Raw genomic sequence first — 19,345 nt, 5'->3', positions numbered from 1 at the left:
CATATTGAGGCTGGATTCAAATCAGCAAAGAGGTAGATAAGAAAGAAGTTAATTATATACAATAAATGATATGATCATATCATAAGTTTGATCCCAAACTATATTTCTATTGATTCTTTGAAACAGAATATATTTGTGCGGTAATACTTTGCAGCCTTATTATCCATCTGTATTGCAAAGCTACATCAGACTAAGCAGCAGACGACCTGTTCAGTAAACATTGAATTATCATGTATTGCATATTACTTCGTACCTTTTGAACATGACTTCATTCTAGCATTAGATGCAAAAGTTTTAAATTTATAAAAGCTACATTTGAGAAGGCTGCAAGCTTCTTGTTATTTTTCAACCATAAGTCTGACTGCAACATGTAGGATTCCACTTCCATTCAAAAGTGGACACAGAGCAATAAATATAAAAAGGCTTTGAAGAGTGAATGAAGAGCAGTTTCAAGAGAACAAGACAGATAGAGCAGAGAATGGAGATGCATACAATACAATTGTATATTTACATTTACATCTGGAGATAGTCCCTTGAGGCTAGTTTGATGTTGTGATATTTATTAGTTTAATTCGGTTTCATTGCGGTGCAAGAAATGTATTTTCTCTCCTTCCCTGTCTCACATTATGAGCATTTAAGAAATCGGATAGCAAGTGAGGGTTTGTGTGTGAGAGAGAGTGGGTGGTGTGCAATCGTTGGAAAAAATTAAGAAGGGGAGAGGAAAGAATCAATACTCTAAAATAAATGGAAATCCAGTCCACACTTGTTCAAAACTGAACCCGTAACACATTTTGCTCTTGCTCGGACCCAATCAAATATGTGTATAGAGACTCACATTAAATTAATATTGATTTTCTTTGCACCCAAAAATAGTGTGTGTCGGAAACTGGAGGCAACATGCTGAGCTATTCACAAAATGTTAACAAGTGACAGTTTCAGGCAGGTCCTAATGTAAAGGTCACTAGTGCCTCCAGGCTGACTGCTCTCCCTGAACCTCAAACCGTTTCCACTGCTCTCCTTGCAGATTTGATTACACATCTCCTCAAGTGGGCGGTGAAGACTAATCTGCTATGGCACACACTGCTAGATTGCTATCTGCATGCAGAGCCAGCAAAAACTATTTCTGGAAGAGAAACTTTCTTCTGAGAAGGAAAACCAGACTGACTGACGAGAAGATTACAACACAAACAAAATTACATTTATATAGCGCTTTTCAATATCGGAAGGACAGCCCAAGGTGCTGGACTGTTAAGAATTTACACCTGAGCTAGGGGTTGGAATCAAGAGGGTTGGAGGGTAGGGGGAGTCAAGGGTGGAGTGTGGCCAACAGCACAGTCAAAGAGGAAGGTGTTGAGATGGGTCATGAAGGAGGTAAGGGAGGGAACAAGGCAGAGGGATTCTGGGATGTAGTTACAGAGAGTGGGGGGCAGAAAAGATGAAATCCGGAATAGCAATTGTGGGGCAGGCAGTGCAGGCGACCTGGAGCAGCCCAGTGCCCATCGAGCGGAGGGAGTTGATAAATTGGTATGGTGTTAATAAGTCACAGAGGTAGGGAGGAGCAAGAGGTTCAAGGGTTTTAAGAGTGAGGACGAAGGATGGGGAGCCAGTGAAACCGGATGAGGATGATAATAATAATCTTTGCATTTGATACAGCTCCTTATCACGTCTTTGAGATGTTTCAAAGTGCTTCACAGAATATACTGTAAAGTGGATTGATTGCAGTTTGTGGGCAAAATTGATGTTCAGGGAGGCAAAGTGTTATTAAGACTGACACTAGTATGAGTGATCTAAATAAACATACATAGGGAAATTCTTAAATACAGCCTTAAGTCGGTTTTCTATGAATTCTTTCAAAGTTCACATTGAACTTAACACTTCTGCCAAATTCTAATATGGTTCGTTAATAAAGGAACACAGACCCAGGTAGAATTTTACCCACTGGTGAGCACAGATTTGGACTCAGCAATAACTGTTCTCACAGACAAGAGCCAGTTAAACCCATTATTTTCAGTCACAAATGAAGAATAATTACTTAGATGAGGATTAAGAGGACTGTCAGTGGATTATTATGATTAATATTAATAATAATAATTTGGTCACTCAATCCACGCTTATGTGGGACACTGCTGTGCGTAACGTGCCACGTTTCACCCACAAAATATACAGTCAATTCATTTTACAGTGTATCCTGTGCAGCGCTTTGAGACGTCTCAGATATGTGATAAGGTGTTATATCAAATGCAAGGATTATTATTATTATATTTGGAATGGTTCCCAGTGTAGTGTATGAAGGAGTAACAAGAGGGAAAATTGAATGAGAAATCAAAGTATTAAAACCACAATGTAAATGGATCAAAAGACATTAAATTTAATAACAAATCTTTCTGCCTATTAATTTTGAAAGAGATTCTGAGGTGAAACACTCCTCAGCAATGGTAAGCATTTAGAAAGAATTGGGGAATATAATGGAAAGATACAATTACCAATAATGTAATGATTAAAACTATCAAACTGACTAGAGTTTTATTATATAACTTGGATATTCATTTCATGGGCTGTCTGTGAAATGTAAGGAATAATGAATATCCCCAAGCAAATTTCAAAAAGCTTCAGATCACAATAAATCTAATTTCTTCTGATAATAAGTTGCATTGCTACAGGAAAACACATGGAAAGTTTCTAACTGTCTTCTTATTCCACAACTGTGCATAACTTGATTTTTACAAGGTTAAGGTAGCAATGCTTGTTGTAATCTAGGATCTAAATTCCAGACGTAAACATAATTTCACTGCTTTGTTATTCAGGCATCTTGAGCAGTGCGTTGTGTCAAAAGAGAATATCTGTTCTTGTCTTTTCTGGATAGTCATGCAGATTCTTTCTCAAAGCTCCAGCTGATCTTCACAATGGCTACTTTTAGAAGTTAGTAGTTTAAACAAAGAAATACCCAAATTGCAAACTGGTATTGTGTATATGTTTGTATCAGGGTCAGTATCAGTCCGTTGGTCACATTCTCACCGTTGAGTCAGAAGGTTGTGGGTTCAGGCCCTATGTTGGGACTTGGAACTCTATGTATAGTCTACTCTAACACTCCAAGGGCAGTGCTTGGAGTAGCCTACATTGTTGGAGTTGCCATGCTTCTGATGAGACGTTAAACTGAGTCCCATCTGCCTGTTCAGGTGAACGTTAAAGATCCTTCAGCACTGTTAAAAAAGAGAAGGGAGTTTCTCCCAGTGTCCCGACCAGCAATCGCCCACATAAAATTAGTCACTCATTCCATGGCTATTTTGCTGTGTGCAAATTAGCTGCCACATTCACCCACAAAATACACATTCACACCACTTTATAGTAAATCCTGTGAAGCGAATGAGATAAGGCATTATTTACTATTATGTCATACAGATTAAAACTTGTGCAGTGAAACACTGTTGTCAATAGTAACTCGGTTGCAAGATTACTCCCTACACATGTGGAAACCCACAGATGCCAGGTTGTGATTGTCTATGTACTTCACACTTGCTGAAATTTTCTAGGGAAGATGCATACCTCTCCCAGAATATTTGAGGCCAGATAAATTGGTCAAAAAAACTCTCGTAAACTGACATTAACTCTTTCAATGTTTGGCTCCTGGAGTTTCTGATCAATAATAATAATAATAATCCTTGCATTTGTTATAGTACCTTATCACGTCTTTGAGACATCTCAAAGCACTTCACAGAATATGCTGTAAAGTGAATTGACTGTATTATTTTTGGCGAAACGGGGCAGTCAGTTGCGCACAGCAGTGTTCCACAAACAGTCGTGGATTGAGTGACCAATTTTTTGTTTCTTTTTTTCAAAGGAATTATTAATCCCAGAAAAGCAATCCGCCAATCGACTAACAATAGGTTCCTACTTACTGCTAAGTAACCAGAGGTGTGTGGAGTAAGGAAACTTTCCCAACGTTTCGCCCATGCTTTAGCAACAACAATAAATTGCATTCATATAGCGCCTTTCATGTCAGAAGGATGTCACAAGGCATTGGACAGTGAAGGGTTTGCACCCAAGTTGGGGTTTGGGGTTATTGTTTCACAGATGGTAGGCCAGTTTCACTTATAAGACCAGACAATGAATGTTGATTGTATCATTCAAGTCCTTTTAAACAAGCTCAACCCTGTTTTGAGACATTTTGAAGACGTGATAAGGCACTATATCAAATGCAAGGATTATTATTATTATTATTTGTATCTGACATCCACACACATGTACTTTCCAGCACAGGGCACTGGATGGCAACCAGGAGCAATGAGTCTTGCAGTGAGGATTCATAGGACAAAACGTATGGGCCAACCTCACAAAAATGTGAATGAAGAATGTGCCCAGTAGTACTCATTCTTTCAGTATATCAGCTTTACCATATGAATCTCTTTCTTCATTGAGACTTGAGACCTGACCTCAATCACCTTTCCCAGTAACCCATTCCAGCTGAGGGTGGACGAAGGCACATTTGAAGAGGAGGTCTTGAGGCGTGACTCAAAGGAGGCAAGGGAGGGAGCGAGGCGAAGGGAATGTGGGATGGAGTACCAGAGTGTGGGGGCAGAGAGGCTGAAGGCCCAACTGTCGATGGTTGGGCGGACTGGGTGCGGGACATGGAGCAGGCCGGAGCTTGCTGAACAGAGGGAGCGGACAAGTTGATAAGGGTCAGAGAAGTAGGAGGGGGCAAGGCCATGGAGGGCCTTGAAGGTGACGATGAGAATTTTGATCTCGATCCTCTGAGGGATGGGGAGCCAGTGGAGCTGGGAGAGGGTGGGTGTGATGGGGGTACGGAGCCTGGGACACGAGCTGCAGAGCTCTGAATGATCTGCAGTTTGTGGAGGGAAAAGTTGGGAAGGCTGACAAGAAGGGCATTGGCGTAGTCGAGCCTGGTTGTACTGAAGGCATATACGAGAGTTTCAGCAGCCTGAGGGGTGTGGCAGTAGCGGAGTTGGGCAATGTTGCGGAGGTGGGGAAAGGCAGAGCAGGTCATGGAACAGATGTGGGGGAGAAAGGACAGTTGAGAGTCGAACAAAACGCCTAGATTCCTGACTGGCTTGGTGAGGTGGGGTGTGCACAGGGAAAATAGAGCTTCCATTGCAATCCCCGTATTGAGATCCCTTCGATCAGTACAAACCAGAGATTTGTACTGGTGGAGCCCTGCAGCTTAGTGGTTAGAGCACTTGCCTCGCAAGCGAAAGGACCTGGGTTCAATTCCCGCACAGTGAAACGTTGGGCAAGTTTCCTTACTCCACACACCTCTGTTACTTAACTGTAAGTAGGAACCCGATTGTTAGTCGATTGGGGAATTGCTTTTCCAGGGGTAATAAACCCATCAAAATAAATAAATAATAATAATTTGGCTACTCAGTCTATGACTGTTTGTGGGACACTGCCGTGCGCATTTGGCTGCTTCGTTTCGCCCACAACATATACTGTCAATTCACTTTACAGTATATTCTGTGAAGCGCTTCTAGACGTCTCGAAGATGTGATAAGGCGCTATATCAAATTCAAGGATTATTATTATTATCAAACTGAGGACTTTCCAGATCTGTGCATCTCAGTTGCCAGCTGACTGTCATTGGGAAAACTTTTGTTTGTAAACACACAATACAATGATTTTATTCAAGTGCTCCAAGACATTATTCTATGTGACGGGTGCTATGTTGTCGTTAATTCTTTTCTGGCTCTTCTCCCTCCCCCAGAAAAAAGTAAACAAACAAAATAATTTGCTGAATACTTTTTTATATGAAGGCAATGCTGCTTTGTGATGAAATACGGCTCTGTAATGTTATTCTTAATCATTCAGTGACAAGAATAATTAAGTTCTAAAGATTTTCAAAATATATTGGGTGTGGCATTTCATTATAATATAGTGTGTTATGTGGGAGAGTTACAGTAAGAAGATACTGTAGATATATTGTAGTGATAGTACTTTAAAATATCCCCATAGATTGCAATCATTTCATCAGTCCACTTATCAATCCAGTATTGGAGCATTGTTTATATTGTGTAAGGAATAAGAAGAACTGCCAGTGTTAAGAACAAGGAGTGAATAATGTATAAGACTCACCATGGTTAGACCATACCAAGTGTTTTCCTATGTTCAGTACAGAGAATATTACAGTTAATTATGGGAGATTGTAGTTGTCACTCTCAGTTATGTAACTCATTTAATGCTTCATTATCTTTGTAATATTACCATGTTGTTGCAAATCATTGTTGGTTATGGTGTTGTAGATTCCACATTTCTGCTTTGAATATTTCCACAGATGCTCAAATTAAATTGAAGTGCTGTAAACTTGCCAATGATTTTTAAATTACATGAATTCACTGTGTAACAAACATATATTTTCTAATTCACTTCAATATATTGAATTTGTGACAGTGAGCTCAAGAGTGCTGGCTAATAATGAAAAAGATACACATTAGTACCATTCCATGAAATGATTCAGAGCTAAGTGAAGTGACTAACCAATTTTATTTGGGGGATTGTTGGCTAGGACATTGGGAGAAATTCCACTTTTTGACTACAGCAGTGCCATGGGCTCTATAGACTCCACGGAACAGGCAGACAAAACCTTAATTTAATGTCTCATCTGAAGCACAGCACTGCATTGTAGTGTCAGCCAAGACTATGTAAGTTGAAAATCCAATGTGGATGTGCAAAATCGTTGTGAAGTTAAGATCTACCCATTCTAGCTGTCTCTTAAAAAGTTGTTTCCAGATAGATACTCGATACTCTTTCATTTTCTTCTGAAGATTAAATCATTCATTTTTCAATTAGCGAATTGAAGCTTACTGTATGATTCAAGAACCATAGCACATTGTGGTGTTATTGCATGGAGTAATGATACTGGAAAATAAAAAAGAGACATTCACATAATTCAGAATAAGGCACAGCTGGGGTCAGACATGACACAGAATACTATATTTGCATTGCCTTAGCAATGTGTCAAACTATTGAAACCTCTTACAGTACTGAATTGGGATTTCCAATTGAACTGGTGAGAAAATTGAAGACAGGTTGATACTGTAGCTTTAGATCCACCAGAAAATAAATACATAACTAATTTGGCATAGGCCCCTCTCACTGGGGGAAAAAAAACTTCACCTCTCAATCTGGATTTTATTACAGACCAGGACATTAGGTCAAAGGATACCACTTTCACACCATTTGTCATAAAGTGTGTAGACAGTAACATTTGATGTAAACAACACAAAACTTGTTTCATTTCATGTATAACATTAATCTACACACCAACAGTTTCCTCTTTCCAGCAGTTTCCTTCAGTTCGTGTTGTTTTACATTTTTGGCTTTTTCATGAAATTTATTATTATAACCTTTGCCAACAGAAACCAGTGAAGTATCCATATCAGTTTAACTTTAAACTACTTTATAATAATACAATGATAATTCTTGCATTTAATACAATGCCTCATCACAATGTCAAGACATCTCAAAGTGCTTCAGTGGATTTTACTGTTAAGTGTAGTGACTGTGTATTTTGTAGGTAAAGCAACAGTCAATTCCCACAAAATAATATCCCACAAACCACAATGAAGTGAGTGATCAATTTTATTTGGGGGATTGTTGGCCAAGACATCGTCCTGATGTGAAAAGCGTTATATAAATGCAATTTGTTGTTGTTGAGAAACTCCCACTTTTCAAATAGTGCTATTTATTTTCTAATGTCCACCTCTACAGGCAGATAGGACCTCAATTTAATGTCTCATCTGAAGGACGGCACTTCCAACAATTCAATGCACTCCCAGCACTGCGTTGGAGTGTCAGCCTATTCTGAAAATTCAATGTCCCTGTGTGGAGTTTGAGCCCATAATCTTCTGACTCAGAGGTGAAAGTGCTACCAACTGAGCCAGTCTGACACTTTATTGCTTAAATGAGTAAATGATCAGGAGTAGGAATCCTGCTTTGTTTAGCAAATTTATTTCCTAAAAAAAAACTAAAACACTTTGCACCTTGAACAGTCATAAAGTGAGTGACCAATTTTACTTTGGGGATTGATAGGCCAATGCACCGGGAGATACTCCGTTCTCTGAAACAGCTTTTGTTTGATGAAAGTTTTTACTGTAGCTCAGTGGTTAGAGCACTCGCTTTGCAAGCGAGGGACCTGAGTTCAATTCCAGGCAGGGCGAAACCTTGGGCAAGTTTTCTTACTCCACACGCCTAATAATAATCCCTCCAAAACCAAAAACAATAATAAAAATTGGTAATTTTCAATCTACGACTGTTTGTGGAACATTGCTGTGCGCAATTGGCTGCTGCGTTCGCCCACAAATATACAGTCAATTCACTTTACAGTGTGTTCTGTGAAGCGCTTTGGGACGTCCTCTCGACGTGAAAAGCGCTATATCAAATGCAAGGATTATTATTATTATTACCTATTTGGACGAAAAAGAATGTTCCTGCTGGTTTTATTGAATCAGAATAAGAACTCTTGATTTCATAAATATGGAGAAATAATTTGCTTCTCTTTTGAGAAATAAGATGAAAGTTGCAGCACTCAGAAAAAAAGTCTCATGTTTTAAAATCAACAGTCCGGGAATCATCTAGTTTGACTCAGATGCCTGCACTCAACAACTGAAATAATGCCTTTGGTGCTTTTATAATACTGAATACTGTAGGATTGTTATCAGAAGTGAATTTCAGAAGAGTGAAAAAGTCTTTATTAAATATGCTTCTTAATTGGCAGCTACTGTCAGTAAAGTTAAAAGTGCCATTTACCAGTCGTACTCATGTTAAAGGTACCATTGGGTGCAGTGCTAAGCCATATCAATAGAAAGATAGCAGATTTGAATCCTGATCTCAGCTGGAGCAGCTATTTGGGGCTCTACCATCAGTTTTAGCACCCCTAGGTTAGGGAAGGAAAACAACAACAAAACAACAACTACAACTTGTATTTATATAGTGCCCTCCACGCCGGACTGCGTCTCAGAGCGCTTTACAGTAACGGATCCCAGGACCAAGCCAGGGGGAGGGGGAGGAAGGTGACCAAAGGCACGGTCAAAAAGAAAGGTCTTTTTCATATCAAGACCTTACCAACTGAGCCAGGCTGACACACATAGGATCAGTCTTTCATGGAGCATAGTACTGCCACAGACCAGAATCAGAAGAATGGAGAATGCAATTAGGACAAAGAGGTGGTGGGTTTCATGGAGGTGATGGTGGGTGAGAGAGAGGAGGGAGAGAGGGGGAGGAAGGAATGTAGAATGGGGGTGGTGGGAGGAGCAGATGATGAGGAAAGTGAGGGGGACAGAGAGGGCGTGGTGGTGGGTAACAAGGTGCAGGTGGATGAGGCTGCCTGGTGGATGTTAAGTATTTTAGATGAAAAGAAATCCATGACCTCCTCACACTTGGTATTTGATACGAAGATTGAAGAGGCCTGAGGGGGGTTCAGAGGAGGTAGCGGGTGGTGGAAAAAAGGATTTTAGGGTTGTATTTAGCCTCCAAGATGATGTTGGAGTAGAAGGCCGTTTTTGCGCATGTCAAAGAACAGCGGTAGCTGTGGAGATGCTCGAGCCACAGTTGGCGGTGAACTGTCAGGCCAGTTTTCCGCCATCTGCGCTTGAGCAGACGGGTTTGGGTTTTTTGGCGGCGGAAATGGTTGTTGTAACCAGGGGGATCGGGTGGGTTTGGAGATGGTCCTGGATTTTAGGGAGACAAGGGAGTTGAAGGTGGAGAAGATGCGATCATGGAGGAGCTGGACGGCTGCTTCAGGATTTCCGCGTGTGGAAGGCCAGAGGGATAGGAAGTTTGATGATGAGAGGGCCTTTGTGAGGAACAGCCAGGGATCCTGCCCTTCTATGCAGAGATCCCTGCTGGAAGGCATAAGTGTGTGAATGTCAGACGAGGACAGATTTGGGCTCATCTCTGATGCTATCTCAGGCGAATAGTGTAACATTTAACCCGAAGAATGGCACCGCCAGCAATGTAATACACACTTGGCACTATATCGGAGTGTCAGCCTAGACTATATGAGTTTAAAGTCCCAACCTTCTGGAACCTAAGAGTTTATTATAATGCATCTCAGTGTTCCTGGGCCTTCCTCTCCTCCACACCATCAATTTGAATATCCCTGCCAGCCCTGTATTGGCAGGGCTGGCAGGGAAGGGGTTGGCCAGGCAGGGCTGGCAGGGAAGGGGTTGGCAGGGCAGGCAGGGCAGGGCTGGCAGGGCGGGGCATTGTGTGTGTGTGTGTGGGGGGGGGGGGTGTGGGGGGGTGAGCCCTCCCCCCTTATCCCAGGTGGGGGGGGTTGGGGGGTGTTCTGGGTCCGGCAGCCGCTGCGAGACGTCGTCACAGAACTACTGCGTGGCCACAGCTCAGGTCCCACTGCTCCCTGAGCTGCTACAGGAAGGGATGTGCTGTCACCCCTCCCAACCCACACACACCCCCCCCCCACATCCCCCCCCCCCACACACACACACCCCACACCGCCCCCCCCAAACACACACACACCCCCACACCCACACCCCCCCCCCACACACCCACACACCCCCCCCACACACACACCCCTCCCCACACCCCCCCCCCCCCCCACACACACACACACACCCCACACACACACATCCACACACACAGCCCACACACACACCCCCCCACATCCCCCCCCCACTACACACACACCCCACACCCCACACACCCCCCCCCCAAACACACACACACCCCCACACCCACACCCCCCCCCCACACACACACACACCCCCACACCCCACACCACCCCTCCCACACACACACACACCCCACCCCACAACCCACACCCCCCCCCACACACACACACCCACACACCCCCCCACACACACACACCCCTCCCACATCCCCCCCCCCCCACACACACCCACACCCCCCCCACACACACACACCCACACCCCACACACCCCCCCCCCCAAACACACACACACCCCCACAACCCATACCCCCCCCCCACACACACACACCCCCACACACACACACCCCCCCCACACACACACACACCACCCACACAGCCCCCACACACCACACACACACACCCCCACACAGACACCCCCCACACACACCCCCACACACACACACACCCCACACACACACATCCCACACACAGCCCCACACACACACACAACACACCCCACACCACCCCCCACACACACACCCCCCCCACACACACACACACCCCCCACACACACCCCCCCCACCCCCCCACACACACATACCCTCACACACCCACACACACACACACACGCCCACACACAAACCCCCCACACCGCCCCACACACACCCCCTCACACACACACCCCACACACACACACGCCCACACACCCACACACACACAAACACAGACAGAGGGACAGATACACACACACACACACGTCTCTCTCACTCATGGGGCTGCACCGAGTGCAGGAGGCGGGGGGGGGGGGGGGCGGCACAGCAATCCGCCCCGCCCCGCACCGCTCCGCCTCAGGCCACCCTGCCAGTAACTGGGGGCCTGCAAGGGCCGGTCTGCAAGGCCGGTCCCTGCGGGCCGGTCGGGCCGGCTGCGTCCTGCAAGGGCCGGTCCTGCAAGGGCCGGTCCCTGCAAGGGCCGGTCCCTGCAAGGGCCGGTCCCAGAAGTGGCCGAGCCGAAGGGCATATTCAAGTAACAGGGCCCCAGCAGGGGAAATCTCCGGGTCTGAATCTCTGGACCGTCCAGCCCTTTGGGACATGATCCCGGACGTGAAAGTCACTTTACAAATGTAATTTTGTTGTTGTTTTTATTGTTGTTTGTTTGTCAGCCTCCCCTCCAACCCCCCCCCATTCGCAGGCTGCACCTTGGCTTCGGCCGGAGCTGAGCAGGGAGGGAGGAAGGCACGGCGGTGGGTCACCGTCAATTACTTCAGCCACACTGAGTGACAACAACAACAACAACAAGATTCCATTTATAAAGCGCCTTTCACGTCAGGAGGACGTCCCAAGGCGCTGCGGACAGGTTGGGTCATGACCCGAGCAGGGGGGAAATGGTCAGGGTGAGGGAAGGGAGGGAGCAAGGAGGGGGGAAATGATCAGGGTGAGGGAGGAAGGGACGGAGCTGTATGCACTTCAGCTCCATTGCAGTGAGGAATGCAGCAGCAACAGCCCTGCAATCTGACTATCTCCTCCTGAACCTGCTGCCTTCGCAGCGCCTTAATGTTCACCCAATTAATTTAATCAATTAATTCAAGGTAATTGGCAAAAGAAGGAGATGAGGGAGGAGACATTTTTTTTTCCAGAGAGTTGTTAGGGTCTGGAATCTACTGCCTGAAAGGCGGTGCGAACAGTATTCAGTCGCAACTTTCAAAAGGGAATTGGAGACGGGTACTTAGAAGAGGAAAAACTTGCAAGCGTATGGGGATAGAGCGGGGGAGTGGGACTGATTGGGTAGCTCTTCCAAAGAGCTGGCACAGGCATGATGGGCTGAATGGCCTCCTTCTGTGCTGTAATATTGATTCTATGATTCATCTGCAGGGACCTCACCTACACAACAACAGCTTGCATTTATAGGTCCAGCACATCTCCTGACGTGAAAGGCGCTATATTAAATGCAAGGAGTATTATTCACTTAAGCGTAGTGACTGTGGAAATGAGTGATCACGTTTATGTGGGGGAAATGGGCCAGGAGCTCATTGTCTCTCCTCTGAGAGAGAGGAAGCACCCATACCACAAGAGAAGGAAACAGCAATGATCAGTTTTATTGACCAACATTGGATTTCTGCCAGTTACATTCAGGCAATTGCTGGCCCCACAATTATGAATCTGTTACTCAGCAAGCCTCTGTTAATTGCCTATAGTTCTCTTCCTCTATTTACCTTGGACTATTGACACTCCACATGACACTACGCAGCTTAATAATAATAATCCTTGCATTTGATATAGCGCTTTTCACGTCGGGAGGATGTCCCAAAGCGCTTCACAGAACACACTGTAAAGTGAATTGACTGTGTATTTGTGGGCGAACGCGGAAGCCAATTGCGCACAGCAATGTCCCCCAATCAGTCGTAGATTGAAAATGACCAATTTATTATTGTTCTTGTTTTTTTGGAGGGATTATTATTAGGCTCTGTTTGGAGTCAGGAAACTTGCCCAAGGTTTCGCCCTGTGCCTGGAATTGAACTCAGGTCTCTCGCTTGCAAAACGAGTGCGCTAACCACTGAGCTACAGGACTCCAGCTTGCTGAATGTTTACAGTCTGAACACTTTCCAGTCTGTCCTTTCACACCTCCAATCATCAGTAATAAATAAAATAATAAATAAAGTAATAAATATAACAATAACCATATCCTTATACATCAGGAGCACATCTAACAGGATGTCTAACAGGAGAACTTTTGAAGTGTAGTGACTGATTAATTTCTTAAACTCTCTGCCTCAATCCCTCCGTCTTGTCTCCTCTTTGCCCATCTTTCATTCACACCTGACGACTTTTCTCTTCGATGTGCCTTCGGTTACCTCCCCTCTCTTTCCACCTCGGCTTCACACCACATCGCTGTTAAGCACTCCAAGACGCTACAGGGTACTGAAGGGTACATTGTAAATATAAGTTGTTGCTGCTGTTGTTGTTGTTATCGGCCCTGTTGGCTCCAGGGATCTGGTTCATCGGCAGGCTCTGAAAGGGCAGACCAGTCACTGGGTGCAGGAAATTGTCCCATTCAGCTCCCGTTAATCCTGCAAGCCAAAGCGCTAACGGGGTAGGGTGGTCCAAGCTGGACAAGCGGCAGGAAAGCTTGCCAGACAGTGATATCAATGGCAAGCTACGTGGCTTTAGCTGGTCAGACTCCAGCAGTTTCCCCAACGCACACTCTGGGGCCCCCAAGCCTCGGCTCTAGCCAATTTGCGCCTAATACTGTTGGGTAAGCAGGATGTGTCCTTCCAGGGAGAAAGAGCGCATTCCATTTCAGCAATCTATCTCTGGGATTTCCACGCGTAGGTGGGATGCACGGAATTCTCAGTTTGGTTTAAGCGTGGTGATGGGTTACCACACGTCAGGACACACGGCTGACCAAAAAAAAATAGTTGCAGGGCAGAAACAAGTCTGAAAGTCTTACAGTCAGGGCGATTTCAGTGTCAGTCACTCTCCCCGCTGTCAAGCCTGTGTCATTCCGTGACATTGATTGACTAATTAGCACAAATTGAATTTAACCCTCTGATGGTGAGAGGCTGGTCATCCCTCGGATGTACGCTTGGAGCAGGAGTGAAGTTTGCCTCACCTCTTTCAAGACCCATCTCAAGACCCTCCTCTTCGACCCGTTTATTTGTTCACCCTCCTACCCTTGGCCCTCCCCGCCCTGCTGACCCCAGCCACCAGCTGGGGTGCGGATCCCTAGGGCTTTAGTTTAATCAGATTAAGCCCCGGTCAGTCAGGATCATGGAGCCGTGTGCCAGCGAGGGGCGGTGGGGAGGGGGGGGGGGGGGTGGGGGGGGCGTTGCTGGAGGGTGGGGGCAAATCAGCTGTTAATTTGGGGAAAATGATTAGTTATCAATTTCTGGACATTCACAAACCGGAATTCAGAGATCAATAAGAATAACTTCAGAACGGATTTGTCTTCGGGTGTAGTGACTGACTATGGGGTGTAGTGACTGTAACTCGGGGTACAGTGTCGCCTGGAGCAGCACTGGTTAAAGCTGAGCTTGGCTCAAGCTGGGGTGGGGGGGTGGGGCTCTCTCTCTCTCTCTGGGCTGCGCTTCTCTGAGAGGGCAGGAGACAAAGGGGCAGGGGCTGGGTAGGGCTGGGCAGGGCAGGGGTTGGCCAGGCAGGGCTGGGCAGGGCTGGGGTTGGCCAGGCAGGGCTGGCAGGGCTGGGGTTGTCCAGGAAGGGCTGGCAGGGCAGGGGTTGGCCAGGCAGGGCTGGGCAGGGCTGGGGTTGGCCAGGCAGGAGGACGTCCCAAGGCGCTGCACAGTTGGGTCATGACACGAGCAGGGGGGAAATGGTCAGGGTGAGGGAAGGGAGGGAGCAAGGAGGGGGGAAATGATCAGGGTGAGTGGAGGAAAGGGACGGAGCTGTATGCACTTCAGCTCCATTGCAGTGAGGAATGCAGCAGCAACAGCCCTGCAATCTGACTATCTCCTCCTGAACCTCCTGCCTTCGCAGCGCCTTAATGTTCACCCAATTAATTTAATCAATTAATTCAAGGTAATTGGCAAAAGAAGGAGATGAGGGAGGAGACATTTTTTTTTTACCCAGAGAGTTGTTAGGGTCTGGAATCTACTGCCTGAAAGGACGGTGCGAACAGATTCAGTCGCAACTTTCAAAAGGGAATTGGAGAGGTACTTGAAGAGGAAAAACTTGCAAGCGTATGGGGATAGAGCGGGGGAGTGGGACTGATTGGGTAGCTCTTCCAAAGAGCTGGCACAGGCATGATGGGCTGAATGGCCTCCTTCTGTGCTGTAATATTGATTCTATGATTCATCTGCAGGGACCTCACCTACACAACAACAGCTTGCATTTATAGGTCCAGCACATCTCCTGACGTGAAAGGCGCTATATTAAATGCAAGGAGTATTATTCACTTTAACGTAGTGACTGTGGAAATGAGTGATCACGTTTATGTGGGGGAAATGGGCCAGGAGCTCATTGTCTCTCCTCTAGAGAGAGGAAGCACCCATACCACAAGAGAAGGAAACAGCAATGATCAGTTTTATTGACCAACATTGGATTTCTGCCAGTTACATTCAGGCAATTGCTGGCCCCACAATTATGAATCTGTTACTCCAGCAAGCCTCTGTTAATTGCCTATAGTTCTCTTCCTCTATTTACCTTGGACTATTGACACTCCACATGACACTACGCAGCTTAATAATAATAATAATCCTTGCATTTGATATAGCGCTTTTCACGTCGGGAGGATGTCCCAAAGCGCTTCACAGAACACACTGTAAAGTGAATTGACTGTGTATTTGTGGGCGAACGCGGCAGCCAATTGCGCACAGCAATGTCCCCCAATCAGTCGTAGATTGAAAATGACCAATTTATTATTGTTTTGTTTTTTTGGAGGGATTATTATTAGGCTCTGTTTGGAGTAAGGAAACTTGCCCAAGGTTTCGCCCTGTGCCTGGAATTGAACTCAGGTCTCTCGCTTGCAAAACGAGTGCGCTAACCACTGAGCTACAGGACTCCAGCTTGCTGAATGTTTTCAGTCTGAACACTTTCCAGTCTGTCCTTTCACACCTCCAATCATCAGTAATAAATAAAATAATAAATAAAGTAATAAATATAACAATAACCATATCCCTTATACATCAGGAGCACATCTAACAGGATGTCTAACAGGAGAACTTTTGAAGTGTAGTGACTGTTTAATCTCTTAAACTCTCTGCCTCAATCCCTCCGTCTTGTCTCCTCTTTGCCCATCTTTCATTCACACCTGACGACTTTTCTCTTCGAATTGCCTTCGGTTACCTCCCCTCTCTTTCCAGCTCGGCTTCACACCACATCGCTGTTAAGCACTCCAAGACGCTACAGGGTACTGAAGGGTACATTGTAAATATAAGTTGTTGCTGCTGTTGTTGTTGTTATCGGCCCTGTTGGCTCCAGGGATCTGGTTCATCGGCAGGCTCTGAAAGGGCAGACCAGTCACTGGGTGCAGGAAATTGTCCCATTCAGCTCCCGTTAATCCTGCAAGCCAAAGCCCTAACGGGGTAGGGTGGTCCAAGCTGGACAAGCGGCAGGAAAGCTTGCAGACAGTGATATCAATGGCAAGCTACGTGGCTTTAGCTGGTCAGACTCCAGCAGTTTCCCCAACGCACATTCTGGGGCCCCCAAGCCTCGGCTCGAGCCAATTTGCGCCTAATACTGTTGGGTAAGCAGGATGTGTCCTTCCAGGGAGAAAGAGCGCATTCCATTTCAGCAATCTATCTCTGGGATTTCCACGCGTAGGTGGGATGCACGGAATTCTCAGTTTGGTTTAAGCGTGGTGATGGGTTACCACACGTCAGGACACACGGCTGACCAAAAAAAAATAGTTGCAGGGCAGAAACAAGTCTGAAAGTCTTACAGTCAGGGCGATTTCAGTGTCAGTCACTCTCCCCGCTGTCAAGCCTGTGTCATTCCGTGACATTGATTGACTAATTAGCACAAATTGAATTTAACCCTCTGATGGTGAGAGGCTGGTCATCCCTCGGATATACGCTTGGAGCAGGAGTGAAGTTTGCCTCACCTCTTTCAAGACCCATCTCAAGACCCCTCCTCTTCGACCCGTTTCTTTGGTCACCCTCCTACCCTTGGCCCTCCCCGCCCTGCTGACCCCAGCCACCAGCTGGGGTGCGGATCCCGAGGGCTTTAGTTTAATCAGATTAAGCCCCGGTCAGTCAGGATCATGGAGCCGTGTGCCAGCGAGGGGCGGTGGGGGGGGGGGGGGGGGGGGGGGGGGCGTTGCTGGAGGGTGGGGGCAAATCAGCTGTTAATTTGGGGAAAATGATTAGTTATCAATTTCTGGACATTCACAAACCGGAATTCAGAGATCAATAAGAATAACTTCAGAACGGATTTGTCTTCGGGTGTAGTGACTGACTATGGGGTGTAGTGACTGTAACTCGGGGTATAGTGTCGCCTGGAGCAGCACTGGTTAAAGCTGAGCTTGGCTCAAGCTGGGGTGTGGGGGCTCTCTCTCTCTCTCTGGGCTACGCTGCTCTGAGAGGGCAGGAGACAAAGGGGCAGGGGCTGGGTAGGGCTGGGCAGGGCAGGGGTTGGCCAGGCAGGGCTGGGCAGGGCTGGGGTTGGCCAGGCAGGGCTGGCAGGGCTGGGGTTGTCCAGGAAGGGCTGGCAGGGCAGGGGTTGGCCAGGCAGGGCTGGGCAGGGCTGGGGTTGGCCAGGCAGGGCTGGGCAGGGCTGGGGTTTGCCAGGCAGGGCTGGGCAGGGCTGGGGTTGGCCAGGCAGGGCTGGGCAGGGCTGGCGTTGGCCAGGCAGGGCTGGCAGGGCTGGGGTTGGCCAGGCAGGGCTGGCAGGGCAGGGGTTGGCCAGGCAGGGCTGGCAGGGCTGGGGTTGGCCAGGCAGGGCTGGCAGGGCAGGCGTTGGCCAGGCAGGCTGGCAGGGCTGGGGTTGGCCAGGTAGAGCTGGCAGGGCTGGGGTTGGCCAGGCAGGGCTGGCCAGGCAGGGCTGGCAGGGCAGGGGTTGGCAGGGCAGGGGTTGGCCAGGCAGGGGTTGGCCAGGCAGGACTGGCAGGGCAGGGATTGGCCAGGCAGGGCTAGCAGGGCAGGGCAGGGCAGGGCTGGCAGGGCTAGGCAGGGCAGAGCTGGCTGGGCAGGGCAGAGCTGGAAGGTCAGGCAGTGCAGCGCTGGCAGGGCAGGGCTGGCAGGGCAGGACTGGCAGGGCATGGCAGGGCTGGCAGGCCAGGCAGGGCAGGTCTGGCAGGGCAGGGGTTGGCCAGGCAGGGCTGGCAGGGAAGGGGTTGGCCAGGCAGGGCTGTCAGGGCAGGGCTGGCAGGGCAGGCAGGGCAGGGCTGCAGGGCTGGCAGGGCGGGGCATTGTGTATGTGTGTGTGGGGGGGGGGGGGGGGTGGGGGGGGTGAGCCCTCCCCCTTATCCCAGGTGGGGGGGTTCGGGGGTGTTCTGGGTCCGGCAGCCGCTGCGAGACGTCGTCACAGAACAACTGCGTGGCCACAGCTCAGGTCCCACTGCTCCCTGAGCTGCTACAGGAAGGGATGTGCTGTCACCCCTCCCAACCCACACACACCCCCCCCACATCCCCCCCCCACGTACACACACACCCCACACCACACCCCCCAAACACACACACACCCCACAACCCACACCCCACCCCACCACCCCACACACCCCCCCCACACACACAACTCCTCCCCACATCCCCCCCCCCCCCCACACACACACACACACCCACACAGCCACACACACCCCCCACACACACACACACACATCCACACCACAGCCCACACACACACACCCCACACACACACCCCCACACACACCGCCCACACACACACCCCCTCACACACACACACACACACACACACACGCCCACACACACACACACACACACAAACACAGACAGAGGGACAGATACACACACACACACACGTCTCTCTCACTCATGGGGCTGCACCGAGTGCAGGAGGCGGGGGGGGGGGGGCGGCACCAGGCAATCCGCCCCGCCCCGCCACGCGCTCCCAGCCAATCACCCGCCCCGACCCGCCCCACCACGCCCTCCCTGCCACTCACCCCACCCCTGGGGCCGGTCCCTGCAAGGGCCGGTCCCTGCAAGGGCCGGTCCCTGCAAGGGCCGGTCCCTGCAAGGGCCGGTCCCTGCAAGGGCCGGTCCCTGCAAGGGCCGGTCCCTGCAAGGGCCGGTCCCTGCAAGGGCCGGTCCCTGCAAGG

The sequence above is a fragment of the Callorhinchus milii genome, unplaced genomic scaffold (assembly GCF_018977255.1).
Source record: "Callorhinchus milii isolate IMCB2004 unplaced genomic scaffold, IMCB_Cmil_1.0 Scaffold35, whole genome shotgun sequence".
In the NCBI taxonomy this organism is placed as follows: Eukaryota; Metazoa; Chordata; class Chondrichthyes; order Chimaeriformes; family Callorhinchidae; genus Callorhinchus; species Callorhinchus milii.
The sequence above is the reverse complement of the archived record's forward strand: the minus strand, read 5'-3'. Positions refer to the sequence as shown.